The sequence below is a fragment of the Caloenas nicobarica genome, chromosome 3 (assembly GCF_036013445.1).
Source record: "Caloenas nicobarica isolate bCalNic1 chromosome 3, bCalNic1.hap1, whole genome shotgun sequence".
Lineage (NCBI taxonomy): Eukaryota > Metazoa > Chordata > Aves > Columbiformes > Columbidae > Caloenas > Caloenas nicobarica.
This window is the reverse complement of record NC_088247.1, coordinates 9,625,520-9,646,560: the sequence shown is the minus strand read 5'-3', so window position 1 is coordinate 9,646,560 and position 21,041 is coordinate 9,625,520.

The following is a 21,041-nucleotide window of genomic DNA, read 5'->3' as shown; positions in this document are numbered from 1 at the left end:
AGTAAATTTTGTCTTCTCTAATAGTACAGGTGTTTCGAGCACAGTCTTGTATTCAGGATGTGACCCACAGGAGTTTGTTAAAATTATGATAGCAGCAACACATTTGAAAAGAAAATAATAGCTTCATGTGTTTCTTCCTGTCCAATTTTCTTCTTTTGTAAATCTTTTAATCCAACTAGAATGATTTCTGTGGATAATCCCTCTTCTAAAACATTTGCATTTTGAAACATTATCTAAACAGTGCTGACATCTAACAAAAGTCTCCCTGAGGAGGACTCATTTGATAAGGAACCATCAAATATTAACTCCTAAAGAGCACTCCCCCATTTTTGCTCAAAGCTTGTCCACTATTATAATGGTAAAATTAAATAACAATAAACACAGCAACACATAATTACTTGAATTATTCTTATCTTATTCTCACCTCTTAAATCAGAAAAAGTTCCTCAAAGAAAGCTTCATATCTCTGTCTCTAAATGAGAAAGGGCAACTGAGGTCAGGAGGTAAGCTGATATACCAAATATCATTCAAAGCAGCTGGGAAGCCAGAAATGAGGCCCTTGAGAAAAAAAAACTTAGTGCCACAGCTTTCATTTATGGCCAGAATTCATATCTACATCTCCCAAATCCATGCCAATGTCTCATCCAGAGCAATATAAAGCCATTTGTGGTGAAGCAAAGAGAAACTACCAACCTCACTTTATGGTTTCTTGCACTGTGTGAAAACTGGTCATACAACAGGAGCATGGAAAAACACACTGGAAATGTTGATAGAAGACTGATTTATGAGCAAAGATGTGTTTTGGTAGATTAAAAGAGGCATAAGCAAAAGACTTTATAAACAAATACATGTTGGAAAACTGTAAACAAAAAGTAAGTGTAGAAGGATTTATGGGCTGCAAAAGAATCTAACCCAAAATAAAGGATTTTTCACCCAAGAAGAAATAAAACTTTTAACATGAAGATCAGCTGTGGATATATAGATACACTATATATATATTTCAAAAAGAAAAGAAAAGAAAAGAAAAAAAAAAGTTAAGTTGGAAGAAAGTTAATAGGAATCTGGGGGAAAAAAAGTGTGTTGAATTCCACGGTCAGCTATCTTAGCATTCATTGCTGATCTCACATGACATCAGCTGTTCCTGCAATGGATGTGGGATGCGGACACACTTCTGGATACAGCTGGTGACACTGTTAGGAGGCAGTGGGCAGATGCTACTTCTATCAGCGTGGAGTGGACAATAATGTAGTGGCACCAGGATGTTGGATCCATCCATCTCGGTGCTTGTCTAACAGCCAGGGAAAGCACTCAGCTTGATAAGTATCGCCCAAGTCCTCCTGATGACAGATGCAAGCTTGATTTACATTTCATTGACAGAAAACCAGATTTGATTTATTGTCATGATTTACAATTTGTGTACTGTGTTGTCTCTTTTCTTATTTCTTCATCCTCTTTTTTACTGTCCTTGTACCTCACCGTCTCTGTGCTAATCTCTTCCCAGATAAGCTAATTACTGTTCCTACTTAACGATTTTCTTACATCTGTATTTAAATGTTGTATTTCTGATACCTTTACCTAAATAATCACGCTCTTATATGGTATTACTGATACGTTAATCCAGGTGCTTCCAAGGGTTCATCTTGCAATGTTTTGCTCACCAAAAGGTCCCCAAGGGTCCCCTCCAATAATCTGTGAGGTCTAGCTGTTTCTCACATAACACCTCCTTAACTACATGTGAACTCCATCTATTCCTCATGGATCTATCTTTAACTTTGTCAGCTTCTTTTATTGTTATCTGTCACATCCAGTGATTCCACATGTCATGTCCAATAGTTTTCCATATCCTGTTCAGTTGCTTAACCTCAGGCCAGGTCCTATTCAGCAGCCAACATATTTGCTTACAACACTAACAGATATAAAGCAGATACACAAAATGCAGTATTAAGGTTTGGATAGTCCACATAACCCCTTGCCCACTCACTATGTCTGCCCTTGGTTTCAACCCTGTGATCTGATCTAAGTGGAGACTGGCAAAGACGGCACATTCTAGAGTTGGTCACTGATTCTCTATGCCATCTTCTGCAGTTTATTTAGTCTCCTTGAGCCCCAGCTCACCTGTTCATCAAGCAGAAATAAATAATATGCAATTTTCAATATACAAGGTTGTTTTGAATTTTTGTGTATTCATTATTACAAAGTTCTTGACACTTAAGAAAAAGGTAGTCACGCACAGACAAAGAAATACAAAAGAATGTAGATAATTCCTCTATTTTACCATTCTTTCAAATACATAATAACAAACTTTGAATAAACTTGAACTGTGGTTGACGAGTGCATAGTACAATACATGGTAAAATTTCCAATGTGTTTCTTTATTAATTCATAGAACTAATTCAGGCTTTGCAAGTAGTTTTCCAACTACAATGACCCAAAGTAGTGAAATCTCACTTGTGTTATTTCTAATTGACAGCAACTGTTGCCTTGTACTGTTAGTTGCACAATTGACTTGACAGCCAATGGGGGAAAATCCCATCATCTTCCACTTCTGATCACACAGCTCAACATCTGTGCTTGGTTTTATCTCTAATTTTAATCTTCTCATTTTAAACATTAAATTCAGCAATTTGTTTGGCTTCTGCTGTTATTGGGGGTAGAGGTTTAGTCTCTGTAATGACACATATATTTATCAATAGTCTGAAGGGTAGAGAGAAAAGTGCCTTTGCTAAGAGCAATATTTATTTTGGATGAGATATATCATATATCCATGTGCAGCACTGCCTGTTTGATTGTCTTGTCACTTTACTTCTACCATATGTCACATTATGTAAGGTTATTCTACTTTTGCTAACAATAAGTCACAAAGAACTAGAAGTGAAGTGCTTGCCAGAAACACCTTATTTACTCTTCATGCTGTCTCTTGCAAGGAAGAGCAAATCAAGAGCTGCAACTCCGAACTACCAATCCACCTGAAGAAAAGGAAGTAAATTACCAACTTCTCTAAGGACAATAGTCAATAGACTTTTTCAAAGCTGATTTAGAGCCCACTACTGCATTCTTTACATAGCCTAACCTTCCATTAGAAGGAAATGAAAGTCTACACAAAATAAAAGAAGATGCAGTGTATTCTCCAATGACTTCACAATATGTAGCTCTTGTTCCTGCCTATATTCGAGGCATCAAACATCATATTCCAGATTACCACACTCTAGATGGCTTATGTTTTTCTTTTACTTCTCATTCAAACTTCCATCGCTCAGGACTAAATCTACTGAAATCCGTAGTAGCATACTGGTGTAAGTGAGAGCAGAATGAAGCATATGTCTTTTCTTCCTACTTGTAGCATTTCAGCTACACAACTACTTTTCCAGAAGTACAAATGTTATCAGTACCAAAACTTTTTAGTAGTATGCAAAGCAGAAGCAAAAATCCTTGCATCGAGATCTTTAAAAGAGAACACTTACTGTGGGCCAATGTCATGGAGATTTAGGAAAGATCTGTTCCTTCATTCATGATCTGCCTAACCATCATGCAGAACTGACAAACACTTTTGCTATTTCAGTTATCTTAACTTCCAGCAGGACATTTGGTACCTTTCCTACATAACCATCTGAAATTCGAATTCTACCATGGTGTCCTTAGCAGGAAATTCCCAGAGTCTCCTTTGTGGTCTGTGACTGAGAAATAACCCCAGGCACCAGTACACAGGAAGCTCACTGGCTGGAAAACAGCTCTTCAGAGAAGAAGATTGAGGTCCTGGTGGAAAACAAGCTGACCTGTCCTGCATTAGGAGGAGTGTTGCCAGTGGGTCAAGGAAGGTGATCCTTCCCCTCTACTCAGCACTGGAGAGGCTACGCCTGGAGTATTGTGTCTAGTTCTGAGCTCCTCCATGCAGAAAGACAAAGACTTACTGGAATGAGTCCAGCACAGGACCACAAAGGTGATTAAGGGATTGGGGCATCTTTCGTATGAGGAGAGGCTGAGAGGGCTGGGACTGTTCATCATAGAGAGAAGAAGGCTCAAGGGGATCTTATCAATGTGTGTAAATCATTCCGTGATTCTGTGATCTTTTTGTGGTGATCAGTCGTTTTACTTACACTCTTTCCAGGCTATACCAAATCACACTAGTAGTTTTCTACTGATGTTATTTCCTCAATGATTTTTAATAAAAAGAAAAGAAGACAAAGGAAGCAACAGCATTTAAGTCCTAAATAAGCAGTGAACACAGACAGGCTGACCTCTTGCTTAGAAGTTCAGCAGAGCTTCCAGACCTCGTATTGGCATGTGCCAGTGATATAATACATAGACAAGTGGTAGCTAAAATATTTCAGACCTGACAGCCATATAATGAGAAGAGCATATGTAACATGTGCCCTCAGTAAATCACACCACCTTTAGCTGCACCAGCAGTCAGAGCTGTGAATGGCTAGTGGAGCAGAAGAAACCAACCGTTGAACTCTAGCACAGGACAGAGACTGACAGATGTGATATTGGAGATTTCACACTGGCCAATTGAGGATGAAGAAAACTAAAGCTGAAATATAGATCTATAGTTCATATAGATGGCTGGAAAACTGTGAATCATGAAAGCGTGTTTCCTTGTTATCCTAATGAGAAAGGTAATGTAGAAAGTGTAACTAAATATAAATCTGCTGAGCTCCCTTTCTGCAGAGAAACTGACAGGCTTTGTGGGGTAGGACTATATTATTCAGAGAAGGGTATTGTACATGATTCCATCAGGGCTTTTCAAAAAAAGCATATCGATAAATGTCTAATTTGAATTCATTTACAATGCACGTTACTGCAAAGGCGGAGGGAAAGGAGCTGATCAAACATTCCTCTAGGTATGTGTAGGCTGCCAGGCATTGACCTGCCCCTTTTTTGTGTGGCTATTCCCTGTATTGGAATATGCTTCTGTCTCTGAGACTGAAAAAAAGGAAAAATAAAACCTAAAGACTGTGTTTGTACAGGAAAGTGAAGAACAGGAGGTGACATCTTTTTTCTGAGAAAGAAGGAGAGAGCCAGAGTGGTGCTGTACCTTGTTTGTAGGACATTCACCTGCAAACATGAAGAAATGTTATTTCTTCCCCAGGATGTTTACAGATTTTAGACAGTTGATATTTTATGCAAAATCCAGAAATATCCTGGAAAATAGAGGTCAGCATTCACTTTTTCTCTCTCGCATGATCAATGTAATACTGAACCTAAAAAATCAGTTTTCTGTATGCTATTCTCCTGCTCATATTCCCTGTATGTTGATTTCATTTATTGTCCTATTTAGTATACAAGCCTTTCTGAATGTAGACTGTCTTCTGGCAGTATATAACTGTCAGAATGGGCTCATGAGGCTGTGTGAAATGCAATAAAACATAATAAATAACAACAATGGCTAACAGAATTACCATTTTATAGGCCTGAAAGATGCTAAGCACATTGTCCTGAATATGAGTTTATTTCCACAACCACAAATCTTCAGGTCTGTTGCTGCCTAATTGTAGCTTGAAATTTAAAGGCTATTAAAAGAAAATATTTTTGAATGTTTAACATATAAACCCCACATTTTCTTAAGCAGATAATCCAAATGCATCACTTCAAAAAATCAGTCTTCTAAACTGGAAAAAAAAAAATTTGCATTGAAAACACAGTAGAGTAGCATGCTGATTATAACTCCCTTCATGCCAAAAAAAACCCTTGAAAAAATAATCATCTAAATTCAGTATTGAAAATAATGTTTTATCATCATACACTAACTGGATTTTAATTAAATATTGCTTTAATGACATTATTATGGGAAACATCAGAAAGTAGCTCAACACTTGCCACTGGTTATTTTCTTAATAAAACTGTTGTAGAAAGCTTTAATCTTTTTTAAATGCTACATATTATAAACCAAAAATTTCCCATTTAAACCATCCAGATGATATACGTGGAACATGTAAACCAAGGAGCTGCTTGACAGTTTTCAGGTTAGATTCATATCTTAGCAAATATTTGAGGAAATAAGAATAATTTTAAGTTCCTAGGGGTTTTTTTTACCAAAGGGGTTCTTTGTGTAAGTACTTAGCACATGCACACATGCATATATATATGTATATGTATATATGTGTTTATGTGTATATATATAATATGGATACACCATCACCACAGGGATGACTACTAATGTCAACAAGACAGCTCAAAGTTCGTCATGTCTTTCTCGCCGATGAAACTCCATTGGAATTAAGAACCTAATCCTGCTAAAATCCATTGATTCCACTGAAGGATGATTGTATTCTTTCTTGCTTACATTAAATACCTAAAGCCATTATGTTTTTTGTATTGGCTCTATGTTCATTCTTTTTTCATTGATGTTACCGGGTTAATTCGACAGTCAAGGACATGCACATTAAAAATCATGAGCATTTCATAAACTCTTCTAAGCCAAAAAGCCTCTTCCATATTTCCTTGCAGTAAATAGGGCCTTAGTTTATCTTTACTTGCAGTGCTATAAAACAGAAGTTTTCTGACACTAATGAATTTACTTCAGATTTTAAGTAAGAGTGTAAAAAGAGAGTATTTGTGAATGTTTAGTGTACAAACCCCACATTTTCTTAGCCAGATAATCCAAATGCATCACTTAAAAAAAGTCAGCCTTCTAAAGTAAAAAAAAAATATTTTTTTAAGAATTTTCTCAAGCTCCTTCTCAGGTAAGCAGCAATATTCCACTCACTGCAATCACTCAGCCTGTTCTTTTGATGGCAGTGACTCATGTGTTTGAGGGTGTACATCACAGAAGCCTTAAGCAGGCCATCTTCTTCATTTTTGTATTCAACAGACACATTTGCATGGAAAGTCTTGCGCACACTCTTCTCTTAGACTATCAGTCTTTTTTCTTAGACACTCGTGAGAATGTTTCATTTTTCTGTCTGCAGAAGTTTAGCTTCTGCAAGGTCTTTGGGAGTCCTCACCACCCCCTTGACAGCAGCTCCTCATCTGGCCTTCTCATGCTGCTTAAATTGAACTTTCCTTGTCTAAATCATACAGTTTCCACAGCCAATTACACCTTTAAGCTTCAGAAAAGGTTTCTAGCTCATGGGAGATAGAGGGGTGTATACATACACACTGTGAAACGTGGCAAATTTAAAAATAAGGGGCAGAATAAACACACTGACCATTATGAAGGTAACAAATATGATCAGTACTTGAACAATGCCCTAAATTCTGAGCCACATATTCTTATTATACCAACAGTGTGTGTATATTTTGCACTCCTTTTATGCTGCTTCCACAGCAGATACAAATTCTCAGTGAAGCTAGTCGGGAACATTCGGTCAGAAGGATTTTCTAATAGAACATGCCCTTCTTGCAAAATTGATTTTTTTCTTTTTTATTTGAAACAAATGAACATTTATATGAACAAATATTCCATTTTTCCACTGGGAAAAATCAAACTGACAGGTCTTCAGGATCCTCACCTGGAAGGCTTTTGTCAGCTTCACTTTCTGCAGGCAGAAAGTAAATTTGACAGGCGTTGGCTGGGCCGACTGTCAGAGCTGAGTACCCGAGCTCTTGCCTTCTCCAGGCTGGACCACCCTTCCTCACTACACTGGCAGGAGGGGTAAGGACACAAAAAGCCTGAGTGCTCCTGCTTCAGCTGGTCTCCTGGAAAGCTGCTGTCAATCCACTAACATTGTAAGCATGGAGTAATACTGAGGGGACCCATTCAGGGTAGTGGGACAAAAGTCGTAATTTTGTTTCACTTCAGGTCAAAAAGAGTGGTTTTGCTCTGTTTTCCTGGAAATACTTCCTATGTACATTTATTTTTTTTTTCTTTCCCTGTTCTTTTTTTCATTTTCTTTTTATTTTATTTTTACTGCTCTTAATTGAGGGAAAATGCTATTACACTACATTATATATAATTACATTGTATCATACGTAATATTAAATATGTAATATAACATGTATACTTAATTATTTGTATGTGTTTCTATATGTATCTCTATATACACATAAACAAAAACTCTGCAGTTTTTTACAAACAATATTATACTCATTGCTTCTTAGAGTCCTTGTTATGTCTTTCATGTTCAAGAGTAGAAAGCTGTATTCTTTAAACTTATTACAAATTGTGATATGAATGAAATGCAGCAAACTGTGTTTTGCATTATTAGAAAACAAAGGAAATCTCTGTATTTAGGAACACTTGCAGAACTAAAATCTTCAACACTAGATAAAATGGATTGCAACTGAAAACACCAGTGGCAAGATAATGTCTAACTCACATGGTAATTTACATAGCTGCAAATAACCTTAACATTTATCAGCACATAAGCCTACATATAGACTGAAAGACTTGTTGCTTTTCCACCTCTGCAACAGCTTCTTCAATTCTTCCAGAAAAAGCTCGCTAATTTTCCACTTCTGTCCTGAGATGATCAATACTCCCTAAGTGAGCCACCTTTTGAAGTACTTCAGGACACATTTAGCTCCTTCTTTGATCTTTCCATGTCTCCTTTTAGATATAATGGATATCACTCTACTGAGGCTTTACTCACCAGCTCCATTTTTATTAACTTTTAGCTGACTTTCCAGAAGATAAAAGCAAGTTAAAAGGGTAACTTTCCTTAGCAACAAAAATTAATCATGCATGCCCATTTTGAGGAACATCAGACGCCTTGGAACCCCAGAGGAGTCCTCATGCACAGTGCTTTTTGCAAAATTTCCTTTTGTGGTTGTTCTTGAGCAACACAGGAAGACAGACAAATTAGTAGAAGTGAAACATCTATCCTTGTAAGTTTTAAAGCTCAGGACCTCTGTGCCGAGTAGAAGGATGTTTCCAGTTTTACAAATCCAAGAAAAAATACATGGGGAAATATGACTACTACAAGCAGCATCTTTCCCGTTTCTCCTTTTGTGTAGTTCTTCTATTCTGCTGTTTCTCCAAGTACTGCTCTGTGTTCCTCCCGTCTCTCCCCACCAAGCTTGTAGGCAACAATCACATACAGACAAGTTTACAACTGAAACAGATTTGAGCAAAGAGGTTTACTGGATGCCATGCATGGTACCAGATTTCCTTGTTGCAGACTCCACTTATGGACCTCTTGCTGAAACACGTGGATACTACTTCTCCCTTATTCTCTTGAACTTACTGTATGCAGATCTGCATCTCCAGAAACAGTAGTGATGTAGTTTCACTCTCCTGCTGTGCTGTAGCACAACACAACACTGTATCTGAACTCAGACATGGGTGAAGTCACCGCTGCAGATCTGGCTCTGACAAGGTAGCACCAGCATGCCATGCAGTCAACTGGATTCGGAGACGAGACACTTGTGGCATCCTTGAGACACCATCTGTCCCAAAATTCACCTGTGCCTCTGTCACATTGCAAGAGAATTTGTACCATAAGTCTTCCTCTGCTCTCATTTCTGGACTGGATTACTCATAAGCCTCTTGATGGGAGGCTCGTACTTATCAATGCTTGTATTTTCACTGGTATATTCTTATGGCGCTACGTAATGTGCAAAACCAGATCAGGGCATTTTGTTTGCTTGTTTTGTTCCTTCCTTTCCAAACCTAGAATAAATACAAGTACTCAGAGGAATATAACTACAAGAAAATCTTCAACAGCAGAAAACCTGCAAAAAAAGTAGAACAGCTGCTTCATATTTGTGAAGAAGAAATTTGGTTTTGTCTTCAACAAATTTTGGGAAAGTACTCTTTCCAAACACGCAACCTGGAGAAAGTTGAATGTTAGGTTTGCTTTTCAGCACACATTTGAATATGTTTGTGAATAGCAGGAAGAGTCTTGAGACTAGAAAAGAGAATTGCCTTTCAAGACAGCATGGATTTTAATCCACGGTAAATGTGGTACTCAACAGAGCTGCTGAAATAGGAGGTAATTTTCTAAATAATATCCCTACTTTTCTACCTAATTCACAATCTGATAATTTTTTGTGTGTATAAGTGAGGTGAAACCTTGCAGTAGATCCATTGCCAGCATTAGAAAAATAAACAGGAAAGGAGGAAGAAAAAGAAACCAGCTCAGACCCAAGGCACCCATTTAGCATCCTGCTATCTTGTGTGCTGATGGAAGTGGAAAAAACAGAAGGGGTAGAGAAAGGGATCCTGAAAGGACTGCTGAAATAGTAGTAAAGCTAACACAGTGATAGCAAAGCTCAGGAAAATGTAAACTCTACCTGCCTCCTCATGCCCAGCCATGGATGTGCAAGGGAAACTCTCTTGGAAGGATCCTAGTTCTCAAGTCTGCTGCATGGTACTGGGAAATATCATCAGAAAAAGGCTGCTGAGAACCTACACTGGTGTCGGCATGCCCTAAAAGTCCCGGTCTTGCCAGGCAGGGTCACTTTAATGGTCTAAAGCTGCATCTGACTCGCTGAGCAGCATGTTACAATTTAAGGAAAATGTTGTGAAGACCTTATCTCAAAACTGAATTGCCTGAATGTCAGTAGCATGTGGGTTTGCTCTGTGTGCATCTGTGTGTGTGCATCTGTGTGTGTGCGCCGTCCTCCACAAACTGGCAGAGGCTTATCTGCAGCATGGTTTTTATGTAGACTGAGTTATGCAGGATTAGCTGCTGGTAACTAGCTATAGCTGAGATGTGCCTGGTGTCTCAGACTGAATTAAAGGCTAACATCACAATATATATACTGCTGATTTAGAGCTAAGGCCCTTCCGTGAATGTCATTCTCTGCAGAGAAGTAATGCGTATACTGTAATTGTGTCCCAGCTGTAAAAAGGAGTTCACCTGCAAAAAAAATAGTAAAAAGAAATAGTTGATATGCAGGAAGCCAGACTAGAGGAGTGGATTCAATTCAAAATGAAGACATCAAATACAGATGTCTAAAGGAATGTGCATGCAGGTGATCTATGTGTCTTACTTGCCACATAATCAATAGAGATATAGTCAATACAGTCATTGTTTTTAGGGGGAGATTTCTCTGACAAGTGACTAGGGGTGCAATTCAGTTTCCTACACACAGGCAAAAACACCATTTGAGAAAGACTGCTATGTGCAAAACATCCACCCAAGACTGGTAGGTGTAACACACAAGACCTATATTATATCCTTTGCCTTAGGAGTGGTGACTTGTGGCCAAGCAGGAAACTGAGCATAGCCCAGTTGTGATTAAATACATCTCTTCAAGCACTTGAATCATACACTGTATGTCTAGTAAGATGAATCATTATCCAGTCTCCTCAGACCATATGGGTTAAGACTGGGATTCAATATCCTAAGCATAAGATGTGGATTTATTTTTGGCACCAAGGAGTATGTTTCCTATCTTCCCAGAAGTCCCTGTCATATCTACCAGCCCAGCACTGGTGTTATGAACACTTAAGGCATCTGATATGGCATGAGGTGCCTATGTTTGGGGAGCTTCAGCAAGTACCTACTGGCTCACCGACTGGGGACATTCATAAGGTTCCACTAAATGACTGTCCATCGACTATAGTATGGGCAAACAACATGTCTATACCTCTGTTTAGGTGTCTTAATTTCAAACTGTACCTGTACAAATACATGTGGGTTTAATTCCTTGGTACTAAAATTCTTAAGCTGTGGAATTTAAGATGAAAAAACCCCATATTTTGAGGTTGAGAGATCACTGTCAGTGACAGTTTTCACTACCCCATTGAATGAATAAATTGTAAAGCTTCCCAGCAATATCATAATGCAATCAGCCTCTGTCCTTATCATGTATAAGTCATCCTGGTAACAGTCTGTACCAGCATCAACAAATGTTCTTTTGTCTTGTGCCAGAAAAGGTCTCCTCAACCTTTCCTCAGATTTAGAAGATGCTCATATTTCATATTGGATCAACACATCTAAATAAAGACATTATGTATGATATAGAAGGCTGGTGCTGGCAAGAGAAGGATGGCTTCATCATGCCACATTTGGCTCCACACTTGTAATATCTCTCCCACTTCACAAGGTCTCCAGGATCAGCCGAGCAAAATGTACAACTTCACTTAGTGAGAAGGCAGAGGAACTGTTAGAAGTCATTTTTAGTGCTCTGCTTCTTTCCCTGGGTTCAGCAAGTCTAGGTGGGCTACCTCTGTCCCTTCTGCTCCAGTGACTCTCCCCTCTTCCTTTGATACAATAGCTATGGCAACACTACTGTTTTCTAGACCTATCTCAGTGATTTATCAGCTCCTCCTTGTTTACCTTTCCCATCTCTCTGCCACAGAGGTGCATTCAGTCGTTTGACATACTTTGTTTCAGATGCAAAAAGTTCATTTCAGATCTTCCTCTCCGACTCTTTAGGCTCCAATGGAACAGACCCTGCCACTGAGAGAAGATATTTATCTTATAATCTGTAGGGCTGTGTCTGCTGCAAAAAGCAGTTCTGTCCATGTTCCGCTTCACTAGTAAAAATGATGTGACAGGCAAGCAGAGTTGTGGGAGAGAAAACTTCGCTACGCATTCGCAGTGATCTTGCTTCCACAGTGACAGCTTGTGAACTAGCTATCACTGTTCTGGAAAGAGATATTGAAGTTACAGCAGGTAGCTCTATGAAACTATTAGCTCAGTGTTTAACGGATGCCAAAAGCAGGCAGAATTAAGAATTACTTGTACAGGAATAGAAAGCAAAATAGAAAATGTCATAATACCACTGTTTGCCTCCCTCAGGTGTTTTCAATAGAGTTCAGTGTTCCCTTGTCTTCAGAAGAATACAGGAGCACTGTGAAAGACACAGAGGTGGACAACAAGAGGACCAATGATAGTGAAAACTCAAACAGAATAACAGTCCTAATCTTGGAGAAGTCACTGAGGAAAGGATACGACAGATGTCTGTAAAACAGTAGTAACACAGAGTGGGTGAAATGAATAGAAACTATCTCATCTATGCTGCAGCCATCAAATAAAACTAGCAAATAACAGATAAAGCAAGCCATAGAGGTACTTTCTCATCTGTGTGCCTGCCACAAGACACTGCGGATGCCTAAAGCTTATCTGGATTTGAAAGAGATGAGAAAAATTAATGAAATAAAATTGACAGGATTCTATTAAACTCAAAGGCATCACCTTTCATCCAGGAAGTCCCAGAGGCATAAGTCACTGCTGGCAAAAGAGTGTACTAGGGAGGTGTCACCAGATGGTGCCCTGCTCTTACACACCTCCCCACGCATCTGCCCTTGGTCAGTGTTGGTAATGGAGCTGGGTGGATTTTTGCTCTGACCCAGTAACAGTGTTCATATGTTCACACAATTAGTGCTGGCCTCTGGGGAAGGGATTTAGGCCAGCTACTGTGCATGTTATTGCAATTCCTAAAATGTACATTCAAAACCCTGGCAGAATGATTCAGAACACCTCCATCAGGCAGTGACTCATCCTATACTGTCAGTGTGGGGAGAGCTAGGATCACATCGGGGTGCTCCAACATTTTTGCACATTTTGCTTTTGATTTTTAATTTAAATAAATGTGTTTATGTTCATAGGAATGCTTATTTGAAAAAGAGATGTGTTTTCCAAAGAAGAATATAGGAAGAAAGAAGTATTCCCTCCACCTCTCTTCTGAAATGATCTCTTGCTGAGCTAGGACTAGAAGTTGTAATTTCAGATATAATTAGCATCATTATTGTATCAAGTGGCAGTATGGTACAAAATTCATTGCTGCCAGTTTTTAATCTGATATTGATGATTCATACAGAGTCAGATAATTTCATCCCCAATAATATGATACAAAGCTGTTACTGCATGAGTCAGTTTCCAGTAGTGAAGGATAAAAATATACCGGAATTCACTAGATAATAATATTAGGGCTGTAATACACTTCTCAGGATAGCCAAGATAGACTTGGAACTACATCCCATGCTAAATTAAAATGCTCTTCTTTTGTTGTTGCTCATCATTAAATGTGTTGAATACTGTGTTCTTACCTGAGGGATTGTGGGAAGCTTGTAATATTTATAAAGAGAAGAGCCACTCATCTCAGGGCCATTTCTGTTGTATGTATTATTTATTTCCTGATCTATCCCCTCCCATGTTCACTGTCTTTAAGAACTATGATTAATAAAACATTCCATGCTGAACAGTGTGGGTTATATTCCCAAAAATTCAGGCCATTTCTATGCAAATGTCACGGGAGAGATTTTTCATCACAAAAAATGTACGTATTCTCTATTTGATCCATTCATTTTACATTTATTTTTTAGATTAATTATTCTATTTCCCTACATGACCGGTTTTCAGCTGGGATCCCCAAAGGGATTTTGTAACCAGTGTAGGCAGACTTTCTTTTTCAACATATATGAGAAGTAACTGTAGAAGAGAATTAAAGGGGGTGATTTAGAAACAAAATACTTCACTTTGCTATCTTGTTGTCTTAAACAATATTTAATTTATTATTAATGTATAAGAAAAAGGAGGAAAGAATGTCATAAACTTCTTACAATATGACGCAGTATATTAAGAATGAAGTATACACTTTCTTCATCTAACTTTAATCAATATTCCAGTAGATATGGGAATGTTATTGCTACAGAGACCTACACCAGAAGTCCTTATTGTGGCAACTATCCTCTTGATATCTGTTTATTGATGGGAGTGTGACTGGATGCTTTCAATCTCAGTTTCTGAAAAAACTTAATGCATTAGTCTTGGTTCAAGAGAAAAAAGAATGTATTATGAGAGAGGTCAAACTATGTAACTTAGTGGGGTTTTTTTTAGATCTATCTTTCCCTCATAGTATCAGGTCAACTTATTACTAATTTTCAGGAAATATGCATGTATTTAACAGTTTAATGAAGTTGATTTCCAATTGAAATCTTCAGTCTTGAGTCAATTCTCAATTCAAGCAGGATATCAAACACCATAAATGGGAACTGGTTGAGAGAGAACAGCCGTACTAGGCCTCCAGTCTGAAGTGTGATTCTCTTCTTACACGAGGTGTTACAACAGACCCAGTTTTGACCTCCAACATCACTTGCTTATAAGAAGTGCACAGCACTTTCTCCAACTCATTAAAAAAAATGTGCTAAGAACTGCAAACCCTTAAAGACAAATTTCAATGAACTGGAAACTCTGCCCTCCTGGAAATAGAAGTCTCGAGCTACATGCCCCAAATCACTGCTGACTTATGAGCATCTTGGTCCTTGTCTCTGTTCAGTTGTTAAGTCTCTGAGGTCTTAAAAGTTAATCACAAATTATTATATCAGTGCAGGAAGGACATAATTTGACAGGTAGACAGATGCCAGGTTACAGTTCTAACCTGAATGACTTTATACAAAAGTCACGAGCAGGAATAAATATTGACTTTCTCAACTTTTTCATCTGATGTCAGTAGGAGTTACACATATAAAAGGACTGTAGGATTGACACAATATTGCAGGACTGGACAAAAAATAATGAAAAATCTTATAGTCATGATAACTAATTACCTGGCACAGAAAAGGGACTGCCTTTTATATATTGTAGGAACAAGATAGAATTAGGAGATCAGTTTCTAGAACTCTTCACAGAACAGAAAAGTTATTTGACTGGCTCATCCCAGGAGCTAAATTGTGTGGATATTATCAATTCTGTTGTAAGCAAGAGTGTACAGACACAGAGACGAGCCACAAAGTCTAAGGAAAACAAAGAGCTCCTTAGAAAGCACTAGCTTGATCTTTTTTCTTCTCAGTAGTAACAGTGGAGAATATTCCTAGGAGGAGGAATTAGCTGCTCTTAGTAAACTAGTGTGTGGATGTAGATTCATCTTCAAGACTGTGGATGTGTTCCTCTGTTAGAGATTAATGTGCTGACAAGTTAGGTATTTAGTCTGTTCACAAGTTCCATACCATGTACATCTTAGGTATCTTCTTCTGTAGTCTAACAGCAGACCTCTCTAGAAGTTTAAAGATGATGAAAGAAGGGATGATGACTTTGTAAAGTTAAGTATTCTCTGGCTACACCTGCAGCTGGACACTTGAGAAAGTTCTTGGTCTCCTTGACAATGGCCAAAATATCAGTGAGTTCTTACATTCTTTTCATACTGACTCCAAAACATAGTTTAGCTACTGGAAAGAAATAAGTTAGTTCTTCTCAGGCAAAGCATAAGAAGACTAGCATGTTAAGACATTATTCTCATATTAAATACAAAACAAAAGACCATGCTAGCTACTGACAAAAAAAAAAGATTCCAACTAAAAAATAACTCTATTCCAGCTAACCCAGCACACCCTTGTCCTGTTACTACTTGCCCTTTTAAAAAGTCCCTCTCCAGCTTTCTTGTAGGCCCCCTTTAGGTACTGGAAGGCTGCTATGAGGTCTTCCTAGAGGCTTCTCTTCTCCAGGCTGAACAAGCCCAACTCTCTCAGCCTATCTTCACAGAAAGGGTGCTCCAGCCCTCTGTTCATCTTTGTGATCATCTTCTGGACCCACTCCAACAGGTCCATGTCCTTCTTCTGCTGGGGACTCCAAAGCTGAATGCAATATTCAAGGTGGAATCTCACAAGAGTTGAGTAGACAAGGAGAACTACCTCCCTCTACCTTCTGATGCTTACTTTGATGCAGCCCAGGATATGGTTGGCTTTCTGGACTGCAAACGCATATTGCCAGGTCATGTTGAGCTTCTCATCAACCAACACCCCCACGTCCTTCTCCTCCCTCAGGATCACTCTTTTGGTTCTAGTTTGAAGGGTCAAGAAGAGTTTTCAATATCAGAAAAACAAAACAAAACAACACAAACAAAATATAAGCTCCAGTAAACTTTTCTACTATTCTACATTAGTAGTTTTCTGCTTTGTTCTTTATAGACAATATTATAAAGACTTGAGAAGTACGGATTAGATTCTGGATGCTTAATCTGATTCATAAAATGGATGTAATTTAAAGAACATACTTTTGTCTGACTTTTCACCAGAAAAGATAAGTCATTTTTGACTTATTGACTGAGTGACTGGTAAATTCTCCTGTCACAGAATTTCAAGTGGAAACTACTAGAAAAAAATAGCACTCTGCCTTTCCACATTTTGAACTCTAATACTTATCTCACAGATCATTTGTTATTCAGACTTTTATAGAAGCAACTCTGTTTCAGCCATAATATTTTGCCTGATTGTTTGTGACATTCATTTCTAGAATTCAGAATAGAATGATACACCTAATATTCTGGGTTTGTACTCAACTCTATTATAAAATTCAGACTGCCTGCTTATGACAGACACTCATTAAGGAGGAGTTTATGATTTAGCATTGTAATTACAATCTCTAGGGGAGCTTGTTTGGCCTTTCTGAGGAAACACGGCCTGGTTAAAAAATAATGTTGAGGCAGGAATGTGAGCGCAACAGTGTCTGTAGCTGAAATATCTAAAACTGCCTGAGTGGCATTTGTCCCAGATTGACAAAGCCAAATAGGAAGATGATCATTATCCAATTTAATTGCAGAAGGACTTCTGGGAAAAATCAGCTTGAAAAAACGTATTAAAAAATATAACTTTTGTTTTAACAGTAGGGAGGAACAGTGAGTGAGAGACAGACAGAAAGTAACAGAAAACAAGTCAAAGTCTGGTTTTGTCCTGCCAGAAGTTGCCCCATGTCCTGATTAGGCTAGGTTGAGCATCTGCCCCTTGGGATGCCGTGATCACCCTGCACCTGGCCAACAAAGGGCAGATGGGGGTAGCAAGCAGGGACCTTCGTTTGTGCAAGTGTGACCTGGTAGACATTTCTTTCCCACATGTACTTTGCAGGGTGCAGCAAGCATCATGGACACACGTACAGCTGGAGCATCCCGATCACCCACAAAAGGGGGATGCAAGTAGGGACTCCAAACCCTAGAGAGTGTTCATATACCGAAAACCTGCACAATTTGTGAGGGATGTGATTTTGTGCATGTAAATATGAGCCTGTGCATGTTTGGATGTAATTAAAACTTTTTGAGCGCTAGTTATAGAAGAGTGTTTAGAACTTTGTAGTTGGATATTTAACAGTCTCGACAGTATCTAATATTGTAATTTATCTGTATTGTCAATATTGATCTTGAACATATAGTTCAATGAATGTTGGTTAGTTGCGTACTATTAATAAAAAAAAAAAAAACCAAAACCTGCTTTGATCCTGGTTTGGTTCAAACCACTTGAACTGGAAAAGTGTTCCCTGTGACACAAACCTGGTAGTTTGTGATATGAACAGGAATTTCTTATTACATAAATCTTGAGGACACATTAGGTAACAACACTCTTTAAATGCTAAAATAATAACAGAGTTTGGAATCTTTCGAATTATTAAAAAACAGAAAATGAGTTAGAAAAGTTGAAGATACCTCAATGACCGGAAGGCAAAAATCACATCAGAGTTATTAAGCCAGAACTAATGATGTCATAATGCTATTTGAACCAAAAAGTCATTCTAAGCTTTCTCCTCCTGGGAACGGATCCCTATCACTCCCTATCAGATTGCTGTTACGATTAGACTACACAAGTAACAGCCCAGGAATAGCAGACTCTAAACATTTACATACTTTATCAAGAGTGCTGATCACAGTGACACGCTCCTTAACCAAACAATAGAAGAGAAGAGGAAAAAGGTCTTCCACTTTCTGATCTCTTTTGCATATTGTCATTCTTGATTTAACTCATTTGTCCATAAAAACATCTCTGTGATAGAGAATGCCAGATGATGATAATGAATAAGCACAAACCACTGACTAAAAGACAAATTGTGTGCACTCAGCAGACCAGGCTGCTTTTAATTTTTTTTGCCCAATTATTTCAATGTACTGCAAGAAAGGACATCAGATATGTGGTCATACAACCGTGATTGTTCCCATTAAATATGCAAATGGATTATTATCATATGTCATAAACCCCACATCATCTTCAGCACAAATAAGAACATGGTACTGCAAGGGACTTGATAGATTAATGAGTTCAGAGTCTGCTTTTACAGGCAATTATGTTACACATCCCATTTCATAAACTAATCAAACTTCAAAATTAATTAAGCTTTTTGCCCCTCTTTTATTAGACACTTTTGCAGACTCTTGATTCTCTGAAACCTTCTTTTAATTTCCAACCTAATTTTTTTCAGTTAGAGTATATTTCCATTTATTCTTGTGCCAAGTAGCCTTTCCCCTCTTGGATGTTTATCATCACTGATATATTTACAGAAAGCTAGCATAATCCCTATTTAGCCTTCGTTTTGCAAGGCTAACAAGCCAAGCTGTTTCATTCTCTTTTCATAAGAGAAGTTTTTCATTTCCTAGTCATTCCTGCATACCCTACTCTGTACTTAATCCAGTCTGAGTTTTACTCCTGTGGGATACAGGGATTATATGACTTGGGACATGCAAAAATGTTCTTTGCCTGTTTTTCTTGGCTACATCATAGTGGTGATAGTTGGTCTGTGATCAGTCAGTTCTACAGGGTCTGTCCCTCTATCATTACCAGCTCATGAAATCCCAGTTTACAGCAAAATTGTTGTTATTATTTCAATAGTACATGGCTTTGTATTTTGTACTTCTGAATTTCATCTTATCCTTGTTATTCTAGTCCTCAGGGCCATGTCTCATCTCTTTCTGCACAACAGAAAGTATTCCTCTGTATTAATGATGACTCCAAAACTTGCACCGCCAGTAAATATTATCAGTATCTCCCCTACTTCTTTGCTGAGGGAACTAATGAAATCCGTAAATGCCATTCATAACTTCTTTCTGCACAATATTTCCCCGTTTATTATAATTCAAACATATCCCCTGTTTTCTTTGACTGTTTTCACTGTTATGAATATAAAGAGTATAACTCTTTATTTTGTTTTTGGCAATATGTCAAATGCTTTGCTGAAACAGAGCTACCATCTTTCCATTTGACTATCAAATCTCTTACAATAGAGTGTCCGGCATGATCTATTTTTGCTAACCTAGCTTTGTGCATGATTTCATATTTGACTTACTATATTTTCTGTATTTTTTTTAAGAAATAGTTCTAAATTTTTCTGTATGATGAATATTAAATTAACAAGCTTGTACTAGCACTTCCCCCTCCTTCTTTCTTAAATATAAGTGTTAATTTGCTATTCTCAAGTAAGGTGTTAGATTTATTTTGCTAGATCTATTCAAAATACTTGCTCCTGGGCCTGTAATTTCATGTCCCAGATCTTTCAGAAATGTGGATTAGAAATTACCCAGTCCCCCCACACCTGAACACAGTCAACCCTGTTAATTTTGCTTCTTTCTTCATTTTGTTTCTTTCCTCATTTTCTTACCTTTTATAATTTTTTTTTTCTTTTTTAATTCAAGAAGGAGACCTTTGCTATTTCTTTTAATAGTTTTACAAGTATATCAGAACTTGCCTTTGGGAAACCTCTCTTCACTCTTTACATGTCATGTCTTCTGCAAAACTACTTTTATCAGGCCCTTTTTTTTCTTCGTGTTTTCTAACTTCTTGAGGTTAATTATCGAGTTAGTTCTTTAAGCTATCCAGTCATGTGTTTCCTACTTTTATTCGGGATACTTTTGACACTGAATTTTTAAAATTCCAGCTCTCAGCTGTATTTTAGTTCCTGAGCTCTTCAGTTCAACTAATTCTACTGGTTCCCTTATATTCCCAAAATGTCCTTGTTTAATATCAGGAACCTCAGGTGTGGTCTACTTTTGAATATTCTTACATTCAGTTCAAATTAAATCAGCTTGCTAACATTGATCCAATTGTATTTTCTACAAAGAGAATAGTATACAGTGTTTTTCTTTCATATCATAGTCAGTTTAAAAAAAAAATCAACTGTTAAGGGCCCAGGGCTATTAGAAGGAAACCTCTTAATTCTTATGTTCAGGAATAAAACTCAAGTCTCCAAAATAACACAATTCATATAAACATTTGTGTATATCTAAACTAATGGTGACATTAAAATACTACTAAGAGGCAAAATATGTGAACTCGGAGAAAAAAAACTTCCATACATCTTCAGACACCACATCTGGCACAGGTCTGGCCAGCACAGAGTGTGGGAAGATGAGCTTCTGTCTGGCTACACCTGTGAATAAAATAATGGTTTTTATTTCACTGGTGCTGTTACAGTGATTTCTTTCTACCTCTATCTGACCTCAAAGATGAAGAGGAGTTT